Source organism: Capra hircus, chromosome 17, assembly GCF_001704415.2.
Source record: "Capra hircus breed San Clemente chromosome 17, ASM170441v1, whole genome shotgun sequence".
In the NCBI taxonomy this organism is placed as follows: domain Eukaryota; kingdom Metazoa; phylum Chordata; class Mammalia; order Artiodactyla; family Bovidae; genus Capra; species Capra hircus.
Genome location: NC_030824.1, coordinates 22705109 through 22724380, shown reverse-complemented (window position 1 = coordinate 22724380; position 19272 = coordinate 22705109). Strand labels below are relative to the sequence as shown.

The window sequence follows — 19272 nt, the reverse complement described above, 5'->3', positions numbered from 1 at the left end:
GGGTGGCAAAGAGTCGGACATGGCTGAAGTGACTAAGCACGCATGCATGGCTGATTCATGTTGATGTATGGCAGAAACCAACACAACACTGTAAAGCCATTATCCTCCAATTAAAAAGAAATTTAAAAAACAAAATAAAAATGAATGTTCCAGACAGAATCTGCAAGGCACAGCGTGGGGATTTTTAGTATACTTGTTCATTTCTTGTTATGTCTGGGTGAATTGTCTCAGTGTAACAAAGCCTGTCCTCTTTGTAGCCTATTCTCACAAACAAGTTAAATTTTTGTTTGATCAGATCCAGGTGCAAAATCGCATGATAGATTTGTAGTAAAAAATCTTTTAAACCTTAGAAAGATAACCGGGTGCTAGGTGTTTCACAATTTACTTTTAGTTTATTTGTGATTGTCTAGTTTTCAACTATGACAATAAAAAAAAAATGCATCCTTTTTCTTTGTTGCAGAGACCAAGTAAAAGGTACACATGAGTGAGGTTTCAGTTGTAAGCAACAGAAATTGCCTGGCTACTTTGTGCAGAAGAGTACTGTGGAAGGTGGAATCACCAAGATGCCCGTGTTCCAATCTCCAGAACCTGTATGTCTGTTGCCTTATATGGTAAAAGGGACTTTACAGTTATGATGAAGGATCTTGGGCTTCCATGGTGGTTCAGCTAATAAAGAACCTGCCTGCCAATGCAGGAGCGCGCCAGGCTCCTCTGTCCCTGGGTTCCCCAGGCAAGAATACTGGAGTGGGTTGCCAAGCCCTCCTCCAGGGGATTTTCCCCACCTGGGAATTGAACCCTCATCTCTTGCATTTCCTGCATTGACAGGCAGGTTCTTTACTCCTGAGCCAGCGGGGAAGCCCCAGATATTCACTACAAGAGCAATCAAAGAGTTAGGTAATTTTTACCCCAAATGCCCATCGTCACTGCTACACCTTGGCAACTGGCCTCATTGCTTTGTGTAGCACACCAGTCTTCTTCTGTTGCCCCCCTGTGGCCCATTCCCTCGGAGGTCTGGGGGCTTTGCTTTATCCTGTTCATACTGACTTCATGCAAAATGATTAGCGTTACACCTCTCACGTGTCTTATGATTTGACAAGTGATGAAGAAAATGCCTTCTCTCTTAAATCTGTAGGCGCTCCCTGTTGGCACTTGTACAATCCTGTTCCTTATGGTCAAACAGAGATGAAAAGGGGTCTGTGGCTTTGGGATGGCTATTGGCACCTTTTACCTCTGAGTCAATTTCTCCCCAAATCCCTCTCCAAAACTGCTGCTCTACTTTGAAGCAGGAGATGCAAGGAAAGAGATATTTTCAGTTCTTCCTCCAGGGAAACAATTGACACAGAAGTGACCTTTTGCATTAACCAAGTGCACAGCTGAAAGAGCCATCAGTTACAAAGGGGAGCGCCAGCCTCTCTTTGACACTGGTGCCCATCGACCCTCTGCCATGTCTTCTCTTGGGTCCATGGGATTCCTGGAGCTGGAGCTGGATCTGCCATTTGGGCAGCTTCCGCATTGGCTATTACCGATGCCAAGAATACTGTAGAAATTCCCCAAGTCCATTTTCAGGTTCATTACAGGTAATGTGCTCAGAGTTCAGTCTTAACATTTTCTTTCTGAGAATGGTCTTTGGCTAATGGCTTCATTAAAGCAGCCAACTCCCTCGTGGATTAATTGTGATTAGTTTGCTAATGGTCGTTGCAGTCTCTCTCTCTCTCTCTCTCTCTCTCTCACACACACACACACACTTACACCAAGATTAACACTGATGGCTCATTAGATATTTTTTGTGAACCAAGATCAACTTCAGGCACACAGATGAACAGTCATAGAAATGCCAATATTTAAAATGGGTAACCAACAAGGACCTACTCTGTAGCACAGGGGACTCTGCTCAGTGTTATGTGGCAGCCTGGATGGGAGGGGGGTTTGAGGCAGAATGGATACATGTGTATGTACGGCTGAGTTCCTTTGTCCACCTGAAACTATCACAAAGCTATACTCCAACACTTAATGAAAAGTTAAAAATAACAAAAATGCCAAATGTGTGAAGAAAGCATTGATCTTTGGATACTCTGGTTAAGCCACAGGGATGAAGTTCCTTGTACTTAAAAATCCCTTTCTAATCTAAAAAAATGACACAAAATGAGCTTATTTACAAAACAGAAATAGACTCACAGACGTAGAGAATGAATTTATGGTTATCAGAGGGAAACGGTGCAGGGAGTGATAGATTGGGAGGTTGGGTTGGACATGTACACACTGCTATATTTACAACCATCAACAAAGATCTACCGTAGAGCACAGAGAACTCTGCTCTATGATCTATAATAACCTAAATGGAAAAGAATTTTAAAAAGGATAGATACACTGAATCACTTTTCTGTACACCTTAAACCAAAACAACATTGTAAATCAAAGATACTTCAATATAAAATAATTTTTAAGTAAAAGAAATAAAGAAAAAGACTCCCTTCCTGATCAACCATTTTGGTGAGTGTTTGTTACTTGGTGGGCATGGAGCGTTTGGAATCCCAGATTCTACTCTATGCTTTAATTTTCTATAAGGCCTTCATCATACTCTTATTGTTTGGATCTTGGTTTCTTCATTCTACAAATTAAGGGATTGGACCACATCTTCTATTGGACCACATCATCCACATCTCTTTCCACCTGTCAAATCCTACATAACCATGAAGATCCACCAGCCATTTAATGAACCCTTACTGTGCACCCAGCATATTCTTGCCACAGGGTTATAACACAGTGAACCAGAGTGATAAGCCCCCATTCACAGAGATGTATGTGATGGTGGGGGTTGGGAGGCACAAGCAAGCAGGCAACCACAATATTGGGTCTGACAGGACTTTCTCATTAACTAGTGGCAAAAATCCAACTCAATTCAGTCTATGCAGAAAGGCGACTTACTGCCTTGTACAACTCAAGTATCTGAGGGAAGATTTCAGCTTCAGGTATTGCTAGAACCAGGTTCTCAAAACAAAATTGCAATTAATTCCTACGTCTCTCCATCTCTTGACTCTTTTTCTCACTGTTTGGCTTCATCAGTTAGTAAGCTATTTCTATACAGTAGACCTCCAGCTATATTCTCCATGGCTCAAATCTGTGTTTTTCCATCAAAGAACTCAACAGCAAAAAACACACAAAATCCCCAAATAGCCCAATTTAAAAATGGGCAAAGGACCTGAACAGACAACTCTTCAAAGACAATATCCAAATGGCCAACAGATACATGAAAAGATGTTTAACATTACTAACCAGTGTAAATCAAAACCACAAAGAGATATTACTTCACACCTGTTTAGGTGGATATTATCCAAAAGTCAAAAGATGACTTGTTGGTGAAGATCTGGAAGAAAGAAAACCCTTATGCACTGTTGGTGGGAGTGTAAATTGGTGCAGCCACTATGGGAAACAGGATGGAGGGTCTTCAGAAAATTAAAAATAGAACAATCATGTCATCCAGCAATCTCACTTCTGAGTATACCCTAATAAGAAGAAATCACCATCTTGAAGAGTTATCTACACCCCCATGTTCATGGCAGTATTATTCATAGTAGTCAAGATATGGAAACAACCTGAGTGTCTGTCTACAGATGAACGGACAAAGAAAATGTGATATATATGTATACAATGGAATACTAGTCAACATCAAAAAAGAACATGCGGACCTCCCTGGTGGTTCAGCGGTTGGGAGTCCACCTGCCAATTCAGGGGACCCAGGTTTGATCCCGGGTCTGGGAGGACTCCATATGCCTGGAGGCAACTGAGCACATGTGTTGCAAACTACTGAGGCTGCTCACTTGGAGCCTTGCTCTGCACCCAGAGAAGCCCGGGCACTGCAACTAGAGAAAGCCCGTGTTCAGCATCAAAGAGCCAGTGAGGCCAAAATTAATATAAAGTAAATAAGCTAAAAAATTTAAAGAGAAAATACTGATATTCGTGATAACATGGATGAAACTGGACAACGCTTTGCTAAATGAAAAAAGTCAGACACAGAAGTCAAACGCTGTGTGATTTCACTTATATGTGGCATCTAAAAAATAAAAAGTTGTACTCATAAAATCAGAAAGCAGACTGGTCTGGGGCTGGGAGTCCGTTTATAAGATGGATAAGTTCTGGAGACCACCCGTACAGCATGGTGACCATAGCTAATAACATGTATCGAATACTTGCAATTTCCTGAGAAAGCAGGTCTAAAGAGTTCTCAATGTGCGTGCACATGCACGCACACGCACATGGTAACCATGTGAGGCGATGGATGCATTAACTGCTTGATTGTGGCTGTCAGTTCACAACGCATACACGTACTAAAACCTATACCTTATAGAAATATACAGTGGAATATTACTCAGCCATAAAAAGGAATGAAACGATGCTACTGGCAGCAACATGGATGGGCCTAGAGAGCCAAAGACAGAGGCTTCAGGAGAAACCAGACCTTCTGACACCCTTATCTTGGATTTCTGGTCTCCAGAACTGTGGGAAATTAAAGCTCTGTTGTTTAACCACCCAGTCGTGTATTTTGCTACAGTAACCCTGGAAAGTAAGATATGTCCTTTATCACAACCTGAGAAGGGGTCCTTGATATTGTGGAGAAGATTTTTGGAGTCGGTTGGCATAAAATCACGGAGGAGTGATGTTATGAGAGGCAGCCAATGTTTGTGTGTCTGGAGGGTACTATACTCCAGGGATCCTTAGGTTGTGAATCTGGAATTCTGGGAGAGAAGAGAGGAGATAAAACACCTAGTGGGTATGGGCTTGAGTCATTGAAGAAGAACCTTTGGCTGCCTTTCCAGGGTAGGCCTGGTGCATTTGAGGGGTGGGAAATGAAGAACTCCCACACCATCCTCGGATTCCGGTGAGTGAACAACTTCCAGGTTGGATTGCACTTTTCTGGTTTGGTTTCTCCTAATTAGGGGCGTAGCTGTGGGATTAGCGAAACCAACAGCACACAGGTAGAAGCAGGGGACAGTGAGGAACCCAGGCATGGACTGGGCACATTATCCTGGTCTGACTGTAAAACTCCTTTGTCCCCTCCCAGAGACTTGGAGAGAAGCTGTGCTGGGAAGGAGGGAACCTTTTCTGGTGAGTTAAAAATATGTGTGTGTGCACAAGTATGTGTATGAAACTGACATTGCAGGTTACAGATATGGGGCTGGTTACTCCCCTCAAATCCTTTTTGAGTTGAGGCCAATTCACAGCAATATGCCCAACACACAGTTTATTTTAATTAATTAATTAACTGATTTTTGGCTGCCCTGAACCTTTACTGTGTGCGGGCTTTCTCAAGTTGCAGTGAGCGGGTTTCTCATCGCAGTGACTTCTCCTGTTTTTCGAGCACAGACTCTAGAGTGTGGGCTCAGCCGTTGTGGCACACAGGCTCAGCTGCCTCGTGGCATGTGGAATCTTCCCCAACAGGGGTCTAACCCAGGTCCCCTGCATTGATTGGCAGCCAGATTCTTAACCACTGGACCACCAGGGAAGTTCCCCCCGGCACACTATTTAAACACATACAATTGCGGGTTTTCTAAACCCCCAGCTGGACCTGGAAGAGTTCATTTTGTGCAGGGCCAGCCAGGAGCAGGTGCTGCCTGCCTTCATTCTCTACATAGCGCTGCTCTGGAGGCCAGGCTGCAAGCCTCCTTTTCTCTAGGCCCCCTGAGGTATGAGATGCTCAGCATCAATGAATGGAGCCCTCTCTCTTCAAAGTAGGTGGGTGTACACCTCCTGTCCCCTAGCACACATCAGATCCCACTCATCAACACCGTTTCAGAGCCTTGCAGAACATGATTAAGACAGAACTGTTACTTGGACACTTTATGTGTTATTAAATGTTTGTTCTCTGCTTTTATTGTTTTTTTTTTCCCCCCTCCTTCCGCCCCCTTCTGTCAGGAATGAGAGAACTGTTCTGTGTTTCTGAAAAGAATCAATCAAGTAAGGTACTTTTAAATCACTGTCATTTCAAACTTGGAAAAAGCCCAAGGCTTCAGGGAAAACGCACTTTGTTTGATTTGCCTTCATAAATGTAAATTGGTTTGGCCACTTTCTGCAATTTTTTTTTTTTTTTTACAAATTGGAGTTTTAATTTTTAAATAAATTGAGAAGACAGAATTGCTTCTGAAGGGTTGAAAAAGTTGAAGGTGTGTGAACTGATGGAAAAGAGCAGTCCACAGACTTCCCTGGCAGTCTGGTGGTTAAGACTCCATGCTTCCAATGCAAGGAGCACTGGTCATGGAACTAAGATCTCAGGTGCCACATGGTGCAGCCAAGACAAGAAAAGCCCAAATGGCCAAGGGATGGAGTACTTATCCCAGGAGTGGGTGTGAAATGCCCACTACAGATTCCCCAGAGACTTCTCAAGGAGAGAAATAAGAATGAAAATGTGCCATGTCAACCTAGTGGAATATTACTCAGTTGCAAAAAAGGGATGAAGTGCTGATATGTGGGACTATGTGGATAAACCTTGAAACATAATGTTAACTGAAAGGAGCCAGACACAAAATGACAATTATTGTAAGATTCCATTTATATAAAATGTCTAATTTTATGCAAATACATATTTGCATAGGCAAATACATAGAGATGGAAAGCAAACTGATGAACTGATGGTTGCCAGGAGCTTGGCAGGGGCAGGTGTGGTGGGAAGGCAGACTGACTGCTTGAATAGTATGATTTTTATTTTAGGGTGATGGGAATGTTCTGGAATTGTACAGTGGTGAGACTCCACAACCTTGTAAATATACTAAGAACCATTCACTGAAGACTTTTAAATGGTACATTTTATTCCACTCCTGGGTATTTATCCAAAGAAAAGAAAGTATTCATTCGGAAAGATACATGTGCCCCAAATGTTCATAGTAGCATTTTTACTAATGCTATGATATGGAAGCAACCTAAGTATCCGTCAACAGATGAATGGATAAAGAAGATGTGATACAAACACACACACACACACAATGGAATATTAGACATAAAAAGAATGAAATTTTGCCATTTGCAGCAGCAGGGATGGACCTAGAGATTGTTCAACTGAGTGAACTAAGTCAGACAAAGACAAATACTTTATGTTACCACTTATATGGGGAATCTAAAAATGGAGCAAACTAAGGAATATAACAAAACAGAAGCAGACTCACAGATGCAGAGAATAAAGTATTGTTTCCAGTGGGGAGAGAAACGAGGGAGGGACAGTATAAGAGCACAGGAGTAAGAGCTACAAAGTGTTAAGTATAAAATAAACTATAAGGATTTACTGTACAACACAGGGAATACAGCCAATATTTCACAACTATAAACAGAGCACAACCTCTAACAGTTGTGAATCACTGTGCTATATATCTGAAACACAGAATACTGTATATCAACCACACCTGAACAAAAAAATTAAAAAATACTAAATATAGAAAATAAATAAACAATACCCTATAGTTCTGTCAAAAAATGGTACATTTCATACTGTGTGAATTGCATCTCAGTGTGTGTTAGTCGCTCAGTTGTGTCTGACTCTTTGCGACCCCATGGACTGTAGCCCACCAGGCTTCCCTTCTCCAGGGGATCTTCCTGACCCGGGGATAAAACCCGGTGTCCTGCTTTGTAGGGGGACTCTACTGTCTGAGTTACCAGGGAAGCCCACTTTAAAAAGAGAAGGAAAAGTGTATGGGAGACGGGTTAGTACAAATTTACAATGTTGTGTTAATTTCTGGTGTACAGCAAAGTGATTTAATTATATATATATATATATAAATATATATAATATATAATTTGAAATATATACATATTATATATATATATATTCTTTTTCAGCTTCCCAGGTGTCTCAGTGATAAAGAATCTGCCTGCCAAGCAGAAGACATGGGTTTGACCCTGGGTCAGGAAGATCCCCTGGAGGAGGAAATGGCAATCCACTCCAGTGTTCTTGCCTGGAGAACCCCACGGAGAGGCCATGGCCAGGTTCAGACCTAGTTCTGCTTCTTGGCTGACCATGTGGCCTCAGATAAGTCAATCGATCTATCCATCCATCCTTCATTCACTCACCCCAGAAATGAGACCAAGATAAAATGCATTTTCAGGTCAAATTTTCAGATGCCTGGCCTTCTATACTGACACTGGGGGTTCAGATCTCATGAGAGGCAGAGGATGAGGCAAGTTTAATCTAAAATATTCCAGAAGGTAGAAAACAACCTCTCTCAAAGGAAACTCTCCTACACTGTTGGTGGGAATGTTAAGTTGGTGCAGCCACTATGGAAAACAGTACGGAAGGTCCTCGAAAAACTAAAACTAGAATTGCCATAGGGTCCAGCAATCCCACTCCTGGGCATCTATCCAGACAAAACTATAATTTGAAAAGGTACCTGCACCCTTATGTCCATAGCAGCACAATTCACAAGAGCCAAGACATGGAAGCGACTTAAATGTCCATCGACAGATGAATGGGCAAAGAAGATGTGGCGTCCGTATACAGTGGAATACTACTGAGCCATAAAAAGAATGAAATAATGGCATTTGCAGCAACATGGATGGACCTGGAGAGTATCATACTAGGTGAAGGCAGTCAGAAGGAGAAAGACAAGGATCATACGATGTCACTTACATTATATGAAGTGACAGGACACAAATGAACCTATCTATGAAACAGAAACAGTCACAGACATAGGGAATAGCCTGGTGCTTGCCAAGCTGGAGAAGGGGAAGTTGGTGGTGGGAGAAGGATGGACTGGGAGTTTGGGATTAGCAGGTGCAAAACAGTATATGTAGGATGGATAAATAACAAGGTCCTACTAGAGAGCACAGGGAACTGTATCCAATATCTTGTAATAAACCGTAATGGAAAAAAAATGAGAAAGAATATGTGGTGGTGGTGGCTTAGTCGCCCAGTCGTGTTTGACTCTGTGTGACCCCATGGACTGCAGCCCACCAGGCTCCTCTGCCCATGGGTCTCTCCAGTCAAGAATACTGGGGTGGGTTGCCATTGCCTTCTCCAGGGGAATCTTCCCGACCCGGGGGTCAAACCCATGTTCTTCTGCTTGGCAGGCAGATTCTTTACCACTGAGCCACCTGGGAAGCTGAAAAAGTATGTGTGTGTGTATATATATATATATATATAATTAAATCGCTTTGCTCTACACCAGAAACTAACCCAACACTGTAAATCAACTACATTTCAATGATAAAAAAGAAAACAATCTCTCTCAATGCGTATGTGCCTGGGAGTCATTTAGAAGTCTAAACACCATTTAATAATAATTTTAAAAAAGGTCCCATGTGGGAAGTGTTGCCTACACAATAGGCACTGCTAAACGCATTCATCCCTACTACCAACCCATGAAGCACATGGTCTTATTTTGCCTGGTCTTACGCATGGGGGTACTGAGGCCCGAGCTGGTTGAGTGACGTGTCCAGGGTACACAGACCCGAGGTGGCCTGGCCAGGTTTAAATGTGGAACTCCAGGGCTGAGACACGTGGTCTCTCCTCCTGCTCGGCACTGAAGAGCCAGCACACGGGGCAGAACTGCCTTGGTTCTGCCTCTGCTCTTTCTTTGCTGTGTTTTAAATTCTCCAAGTGAAGTAAGTCAGAAAGTGAAAAACAAATATCGTATATTAATGCACATATATGGAATCTAGAAAAATAGTACTGATGAACCTATTTGCAATAGAGATGCGATTAAGACTAGAGATGCAGATGTAGAGAATGGGCCTGTGGAGACTGGGGGGCAGGGAAGGAGAGGGTGAGATAAATTGAGAGGGTTGCATTGGCATATATGCCACCAGGGGCTTCCCAGGGGGCGTTTGTGGTGAAGAACCCCCTGCCAGTGCAGAAGACATAAGAGATGCGGGTTTGATCCCTGGGTTGGGAAGATTTCTTGGAGAAGGAAATGGCAACCCACCCCAGTATTCTTGCCTGGAGAATCCCCATGGACAGAGGAGCCTAGTGGGATACAGTCTATCAGGTTGCAAAGAGTTGGACCGGACTGAAGCGACTTAACACCCAACTAATTGACATTATTGCATTGCAGAAACCAATGTAACATTGTAAAGCAATTATCTTCCAATTTAAAAAGAAATTTAAAGACAAATAAAAAATTGATTAACCTTGCTAAAATAAAGAAATAAATTCCCCAAGCATCAGTTTCCTCGGCTGTGAACCTGGGGAATCATTAAGGTTGTTGTGAAGATTAAATGTCATGTTTATGAATGGCCTGTCAGGGCTTGGAACAAAGTCCTAGTTGACTAAAAGGGCAGCTATTAAGCACAAATGTGAAATGTCTGGGTTGAGGCAACTGGCAGATGGAGAAAAGTCAACATGTCCTCCTGAAACTCTCTTTTCTCTACTGGCTTTGGAGCGAGAGGCATAGAAAATATAATCAAATGAAAATAAGACAGCATGTAGCAAGCACGTGAACACATTGCCTAGAACAGACACGTTAGCACTCGGGGGTGTGGAGGTGACTGCAGATGAAGAGTTTCATGTTTTCCCTGCAGAAGGCAGCTTACAGTGATTCAATGACTAGGACAGTCTACGGTTTACCAATTCATTGTCACACACCGTCAGTGCTGAGATAGACACTGCAATCATGTATTGCTTCTTAGAATTAAAGATGATTTAATTGAATTTATTTACATTTTTGCAGGGGGAGGAGACATCTATGAGAGCCTTACTGATAATTTTCTTGGCATATTAGAATTTTACCATATGATCAACAAGATCCAGGGGCCAAATTCTGCCCATGGTTGGTATTTTTATGTGAACTGGTGAGCCAAGAATGGCTCAGAGGTTAAAGCGTCTGCCTGGAATGAGGGAGAATCAGGTTCCATCCCTGGGTTGGGAAGAACCCCTGGAGAAGGAAACGGCTTTACACTAGTCAAGGCTAAAAAATAAAATACAGAAAGAGAATTTGCCAGACACTGTGTATGTCTCTGTAAAATCTAAGATGTTTACTCTCTAGCCCTTTACAGAAAAATTCTGCCAAGCTCTGAACAAGAAGATCATTTTCCCCAAATGATGGGGCTCTCATGTCCCCAAAGGTGTTTCCTAACCCTCTGGTGTTCAAGTCATTCTGCTTTGTAGAACTGAGCATCCTTGTAGGTGCTACCTCCTGTCACTATCCTTACACTTTTGCTTTCCTTCAAGTGTTATCTCCACTGATTCACTTTGTTTTCAGCTACAGTTGACCATCAGCACCGTGACTGGCATGGAAGCCGGAATTCTTGGCACAAACTGGATGGATCTGCATCTGGCCATAATTTTCATTGTATGTGGGAGACCTGGGGGCTTTGAACCCACAAGAAGGATGGCCCTAGAGCAGGGAAGCTTGTGTTAAGCAGGAAGAGGTCTTTGAATCAAGGTTGATTTTGTGTTTGCTAATGTGCAGTCATGATTAGTTTCATGGTATGATAGTGTTTGGTTCTCTGCACACACTTTTAGCTCAAGGAGAGTGAGTATAACCACTTGAAAAATAAGAAGCCCCTACAATTGATCTTTCCAGACTTAAGCATGGGGGATAACATTACAAATGACTGCTTCAGAAGGAAAAGTGTATGGGTAGACACACGTACAGAGACCCAGCGAGTGCTTATCAGTGGGACTGGGAAGGGGAAAAGGGAGGGGCAATACAGGAGTAGGGGAGTAAGAGGTACAAACTGTTAGTATAAAACAAGCTAAAAGGATATATTGTACAACATGGGGAATAAAGCCCATTCTTTATAATAACTATAAACAGAGTATGGAACAACTGACTGGTTCAAAATTGGGAAAGGAATATGCCAAGACTGTGTATTGTCACCCTGTTTATTTAACTTCAATGCAGAGTACATTATGAGAAATCCTGGGTTGGATTAATCCCAAGCTGGAATCAAGATTTCTGGGAGAAATATCAACAACCTCATGTATACAGATAATAACACTCTAATGGCAGAAAGTAAAGAGAAACTAAGGATCCTCTTGACAAGGGTGAAAGAGGAGAGTGAAAAAGCTTGCTTAAAACTCAACATTCAAAAAACAAAGATCATGGCATCCACTTCCATCACTTCATGGCAAATGGATGGGAAAAAAGGCAGAAGCAATGACATATTTAATTTTCTTGGGCTCCAAAATCACTGTGGATGGTGTGCACCTTTGAAGTTTAAGGACACTTGCTCCTTGGAAGAAAAGCTATGACAAACCTAGGCAGCGTATCAAAAAGCAGAAACATCACTTTCCCAATAAAGGTCCCTAGAGTCAAAGCTATGGTTTTTCCAGTAGTCACATACAGATGTGAGAGTTGGACCATAAAGAAGGCTGAGCACTGAAGAATTGATGCTTTTGAATTATGGTGCTGGAGAAGACCCTTGAGAGTCCCTTGGACTGCAAGGAGATCAAACCAGTCAATCCTAAAGGAAATCAACCCTGGATATTCATTAGAAGGACTGATGCTGAAGCTGAAGCTCTAATACTTTGGCCACCTGATGGGAAGAACTGCCTCACTGGAAAAGACCCTAATGCTGGGAAAGACTGAAGGCAAAAGGGGGTGACAGAGGACGAGATGGTTAGACAGCATCACTGACTCAGTGAACGTGAATGAGTAAACTCCAGGAGACAGCGGAAGACAGAGGAGCCTGGCGTGCTGCAGTCCATGGGGTCACAGAGAGTCGAATGTGACACAGTAACCTAGTGACTGAACAATAAATAAGTGGAGTATAAGCTTCAAAAGTTGTGAATCACTATGTGGCACACCTATAACATACAAAACCGCACATCCACTGTACTTCAATATAAAACGTATTTAAAAAATATGTGAGTTTTTTAGGAACCTCCATACCATTCTCCATAGTGGCTGTATCAATTTACATTCCCACCAACAGTGCAACAGGGTTCCCTTTTCTCCATACCCGCTCCAGCCTTTACTGTTTGTAGATTTTTTGATGATGGCCATTCTGACCGGTATGAGGTGATACCTCATTGTAATTTTGATTTGCGTGTCTCTAATTATGGACCTAGAGTCTGTCAATACAGAGCAAAGCAAGACAGAAAGAGGAAAACAAATACTGTATATTAACACATATATGTGAGATATAGAAAAATGTGACAGATGAACCTATTTGCAGGGCAAAAATAGAGACTTGGATGTGCAAAACAAACACGTGGACATGGCGGGGGGGGTGGGCAGCGAATCAGGAGATTGGGATTGACATATATACCATGTGTAAGATAGATAGCTGGTGGGAAGCTGCTGTATAACACTGGGAGCTCACCTCGGTGCTCTGTGATGACCTAGGGGGATGGGATGGAGTGGTGGGGGGAGGTCCAAGAGGGAGGGGATATATGTATACATATAGCTGATTCACGTTGCCGTACAGCAGAAACGAACACAGCATTGCAAAGCAACTATATTCCCATTTTTTAAAAAAAGTATGTGAGTAGAAAAAACCCATCGTTTCTTCCTCCATCTCAGCTGAAATGCAGTGGGTTGGGAAAACACACAGCACAGCTGGAGGAAGGACATTTGAGGCAGCTGGAAGCTCCCCCAGCTCATGTGGCAGGCTCTGGGAAGATCAGTCTGTGAGAAAGAGGTCTTTGGATTTCGAGAGAGAGGAAGGGAGCAAATGTCCTGTTACTGGATGGCACCTCTGCAAAGAAGCAAGAGACGGTGGTTGTCTGGTATGACTATAGAGAAACAGCAAAGATCTGTGGATTCCAGTGGTGGCTTGAAAAAGGCAGAGGATAGCAACATAAATTGAACAGGTTGGGAGGAATAAAGACCCAAAGTATTGCAGCCAAAAGGAGTAGGCTGGTACTCAATACCCATTATCTTCCTTTTCTTTTGTAACTGAACCTTGAATTTTTGGCAGGTGGAGTGGGGAAGAGTACCCACCTCAGAGAAGTCTAAACTGGGTCTCTCTTGCCACTGGGGTTGGCCATGGAATGGGATTCAAGACCAGAGAAGCCCCAAAACGATTCTCAAAGTGTGGTGTCTGGACTAGCAGCCTCAGCATTACTGGGGGACATGCAAGAAATGAAAAAAAATCTTGGTTGCCACCCAAGATACACTTGGTCAGAAACTGACGGTGGAGCCCATTCACCTTTGTTTTAAGTCTCTCTGGGTGATTCTGATGCTGTTGAAAAGTTTGAGAACCACTGTTCTAGTTTAAATGCAAGCAGCAGCAATGTTCTGCAACATTTTTGGAAATCTGTTTAACCGGTGCTGGCCTAGGTACGTGGTATGTTCTTTTTGCCCTTTTCCTTCTTTCTGCTACCTGGAATACACATACAATGGCTGAAACACTAGCAGCCATCTTGGGCCATGAGACAAACTTGAAAATGAAAGCCACCCACAGAGGATCGTGGGGTAGCAAGACAGGAGCAGTCTTAATCTCTGATGCCTAACGAGTAGTCTTAGACTTACTTAAGTACCTGAGATAAACCATGTTTCAGCTACTAGGTTTGATTGTTTCCTGTTATACTGAACCCAATGCTAATCCATGTAGATATTTCTTTGTATGCTTGAGACGGTGAACAAAGATTATTCACTATACTTGCACACAACATTTCCAGTTTTGTAACCAGAAGGTGACTCCATGGCAAGGGAGCTAGATGGCTTGCACTTGGGGAATGGCAGGGAATGGTAGCAATCCCATTGTTTTTGGCTGGTGGTGGTGGTGGTGGTGGGGACAAGGCTGATGACAGGGCTATTATGAGAGAAGGGCCAAGCAGAGATAGACAATTCAGTGTTAATTTACAGCACCAGGAATATTTCTCCAAGAGGGTGCTTCATTTTCCCAATTCAAGGCATCCTAGTTAAAATGATGCATGGTAGCCCAGCAGCCATGCTGATTAGTGAGGGTGCTTGAAATGAGGGTTCTGGATTCAGGGCTGATGAGCCCAGGGAAGTGCCATCTGATTAACAGGCTGACTTTGTTAGGTGCAACCAGCTATTTACATAATCCTGTGATGAAGAATACATTATGTACACACACACAGGCATTGAAGGGGCGACCTCTGGAAATTCCTCCGGCTAACGTAATTTTCCTTCTAACCAGGCTGAGTGCAGACACCCAGCTCTGTGGCAATTTTTCTCATCAGGGAGAGAAGGGAAACCTTATTACCGGTTGATGTGTGAACCGCAGGCCTGATGGAGTGGGCTAGATTGGACTTGCTGACGAACTACACTGCCTGTTTCTCTCCCATTCCTAATGAAATGATCCCCAAGAGTTCTGTGCGATTTTGGAGGGTAGAATTGATTTTTAAAATGCTCCCAGAGATGCCAATGGGGAAATGCATGGCTGATGGGGAAACAGAAAATAATATTCTCATCATTTCCGCTTTGCAACGGCTTTGGGATTTCCAAGGAGCAGTGAGGGCTGGGAGGTGGAGAGGCCAGGGAAGAGGAGAGGGTGTTTCCCAAGGGAAAGCTTTCTCTTCCTAACATTCCAGGGAGCAAGAGAAAAGGTCTCCTCCATCACTGACCCCACAGGTCCACCCATATTCTCCTCTGTCATCTCTGTCTTCACTTGGCAATTCCTTCTGGAAATCTTAGCACAATGGCCTCGTGCAGCAGATCCCAACCTTTTTGGCACTGGGGACTGGCTCAGTGCAAGACAGTTCTTCCACTGATGATGGGGAGGGGGATGGTTTCAGGATGATTCTAATAAGGAGTAAGCAACCTAGATCCTCGTATGCGCAGTTCACAGAAGTGTTCACGCTCCTATGCCAATCTAATGCTGGTGCTGATCTGAATAGGAGACTGAGCTCAAGACGTAATGGGAGCAATGGAGAGTGGCTATAGACACAGATGAAGCTTTACTTGCTAACCCACCGCTCACCTCCTGCTGTGTGGCCCAGTTCCTAACAGGCCACAGACTGCTACTGGTCCGTGGCCCCGGGGATTGGGGCCCCTGTCCTAGTGGACCAACGGAAGGTCCGTGTCTATAAACAGAAGGTATCTGAGCCCAGTGTTGAAATGCAGAGTGCAGCAGGGGGCTTTTGCAGCTGAGCCAGAAGAGCCTACTGGCTGGTTCAGAGGTCTCAGGGGATGAGCAAAAATAATCAGACCTGCTTGTATTTACTGGGCAACTACAATGTATCAGGCATTCACATCATCACCATCATCACCATCATCATTTATGTTTAAACTGTGTTAATTTTTCAGGACCCTTTTAAAAAAAATAAATTAAGCTTGGGGTATAGTTGCTTTACAACATCGTCTTAGTTTCTGCTGTACCATGAAGTGCATCAGCTGTGTGTATACATATATCGCCTCCCTCATACCTCCCAATCTCATCCGACGAGGTCATCACAGAGCTTCCGACTAGCTAGCCATTTTACACATAGTAGTGTATATATGTCAACGCCACTCTGCTCATTCCTTCCATCCCCCCATTTCCCCATCTAGCATCCATAATGTCTGTTCGCTACGTCTGTATCTCTGTTCCTGCCTTGGAAATAGGTTCGTCTGCACCATTTGTCCAGATTTCACATATACGCGTTGGTTTAGTCGCTAAGTCATGTCCGACTCTTGCGACCTTATGGACTGTGGCCTGCCAGGCCCCTCTGTCCATGGGGATTCTCTAGGCAAGAATACTGGCGTGGGTTGCAAGTTCCTTCTCTGGGGTATATGCATTACTATACGATATTTGCTTGTTTCCTTCTGACTTGTCTCTGTATGACAGTCTCTAAGTCCATCCATGTCTCTACCAACGATCTAGGGGTGTTTTTATAAAGGATCACAAACTGAGGGGCTTAAAACAGCAGAGACTTATCCAATCACAGCTCTGGAAGCCAGAAGTCCAAAATCAAGGTGCTGGCAGGACTACACTCCCTCTGAAACTGGTGGGGGCCCCTCAGGTCTCAGCCCCACAGGTTTCTCCCAGAGAATCCTCCCTGCCTCTTCCAGCATCTGGGCATGGCCAGCAGTCCTTGGCGCTCCTTGGTTTGTAGACACATCACTCCAATCTCTACCTCCATCATCTGTGGTCTTCTCCTTGGGGGGTCTGTATCCAAATCCTCTCTTCTTATGAGGGTACTGGGGCTTCCCTGGTGGCGCAGATGTTAGAATCTGCCAGCAATGCAGGAGACCCAGGTTTGATCTCTGGGTCAGGAGGATCCCCTGAAGAAGAGAATGGCAACCCACTCCAGTATTTTTGCTTGGAGAATTTCCATGGATGGAGGAGCCTGGTGGGCTACAGTTAATGGGGTCACAAATAGTTGGACATGACTGAGCGACTAACACACACACACACACACACACACACACACATAAGGACACTAGTCCTGTTGGATGAGGGCCTACCTTCATGATCTCATCTTAAGTTGATGATTTCTGCAAAAACTCTCTTTCCAACTAAGGTCAAATTCATAGATTTTGAGGGTTAGGACTTCAATATCTCTCTTTTTGGGGGGGCATCATTAAATCCATAACAATGTCTTTCTTTCATCCTTTGCAGAGAACTTTCATGTGGATTATTGCCCCTTTTTTGACTTTTTTTTTTTTAAACTTGGGTGCACTAGGTCTTAGCTGCCACACATGGGACCTTCAATCTTTGTTGCGGCATGTTGGATTTTTAGTTGTAGCACACGAACTCTTGGTTGCGGCATGTGGGGTCATCTTATCTGACCAGGGAATGAACCTGGGCCCCCTGCATTGAGAGTGCAGAGTCTTAGCCACTGGACCACCAGGGAAATTACTGGATATAGCCACTTTGATCATCCACATGGCAGAGTGGAAAGGGTTGATGTTGCCACAGTAGGGGAAACTGAGGCCCAGAGCACTTGTACTTGAATCCTCCCATCTTCTGAGAGCCAAGCCCTTCCATGAGCTCCCTCCTTTATGTAGAACAGCCCTCTGAGGTGACGCTGAACTGAACCTGTCCACACTGTCCTGACCAGCGACAGTACCAATCCCAGCATGGGCTGCCTCATAGCCCGCCATGATTCCAAGCCTTTCCAAGTACCGCATGCTCTCCCAGCCTCCTTTCCTGTGCTGATTTCTTCCTTCCCTCCCAACAATCCTAAGAAGCAGGTAACTCCATTCTCCCGCCACCACCCCTGCCCACTGCCCAATGGAGTTGCAGACCTAGAGGGGTCGGGGTGGAAGGGAGGCTCAAAAGGGAGGGGATGTATGTCTATATGTACGCACATATAGATGCATGTACATAGAGCTGATTCACTTCGTTGTACAGGAGAAACTAACATAACATGGTGAAGCGATTTTCTTTCAGCTTAAAAAAGAAAGAAAGGGAGCCACAGAAAGTTCAAGTAACTAGCTAAAGAATCTACAAATGGTAAGTCTGGGAATGAGGAGGTGAGCAGAGATGGAACTCCAATTCTGAGCCCCTTATACTCTCTGACATCAATATCCACAAAGATACTGTAAACTGACTTTGAAAAAACGAATGCATATATTAAACATCTCAGGGAAGGGCCTTTAAAAATACCATCGGTTTTTAAAAAAATAATTTTATTTTTATTTATTTTTGACTGTGCTGAGTCTTCATTGCTGTGCAGGCTTGTTTCTGGTTGTGGCGAGCCGAGGCTACTCTCTAGCTGTGTTGTGCAAGTTTCTCTTTGCAGTGGCTTCTCTTGCTGTGGAGCACGGGCTCAAGGGTGCACAGCAACAGTAGCTGCGGATCCCAAGCTCTAGAGCGCAGGCTCAAAAATTGTGGCACACGGGCTTGGTTGCTATGTCGCACGTGGGATCTTCTCATATCAGGGACCGAACCCATGTCTCCTGCTTTGGCAGGTGGATTCTTTATTACTGAGCCACCAGGGAAGCCCAAACCAGCACCAAAAGTGAAAGTCACTCGGTCATGTCCAATTCTTTGTGACCCCATGGACTGTAGCCCACCAGGCTCCTCTGTCCATGGGATTCTCCAAACAAGAATACTGGAGTGGGTTGCCATTTCCTTCTCCAGGGGATCTTCCCAACCCAGGGGTCAAACCCAGGTCTCCTGCATTGCAGGCAGATTCTTTACTGCTGAGCCACCAGGGAAGCCCCATCATCGCCTCTAGTTTCAAAACATTTTCATCCCCCCTAAAGGAAACTCTGTATCCATAGTGGTCACTCCCTCCCCTCCCCTCCTCCCAGCCCCTGGCAACCACCAATCTACTGTCTGTCTCCATGGATTTGTCTCTTCTGGACACTTCTTATAAAAGGGATCGGACACTGTATGGTCTTTGCGTCTGGCTTATATCGCTCAGCATCATGTTTCTGAGGTTCATCCGTGTTAAAGTCTGTGTCAGTGCTTCACTCTTTTTTTATTGCCTAATAATATTCCAGAGTAAGA

The 19272-nt window shown here is 43.9% G+C and overlaps 1 protein-coding gene across 1 annotated transcript in view; it reads right to left on the bottom strand.

Moving 5' to 3' along the window:
- The window catches only part of TMEM132C (transmembrane protein 132C), a 448582-nt gene that overhangs the window by 37113 nt on the left and 392197 nt on the right, over positions 1–19272 (bottom strand). The window lies entirely within an intron of this gene.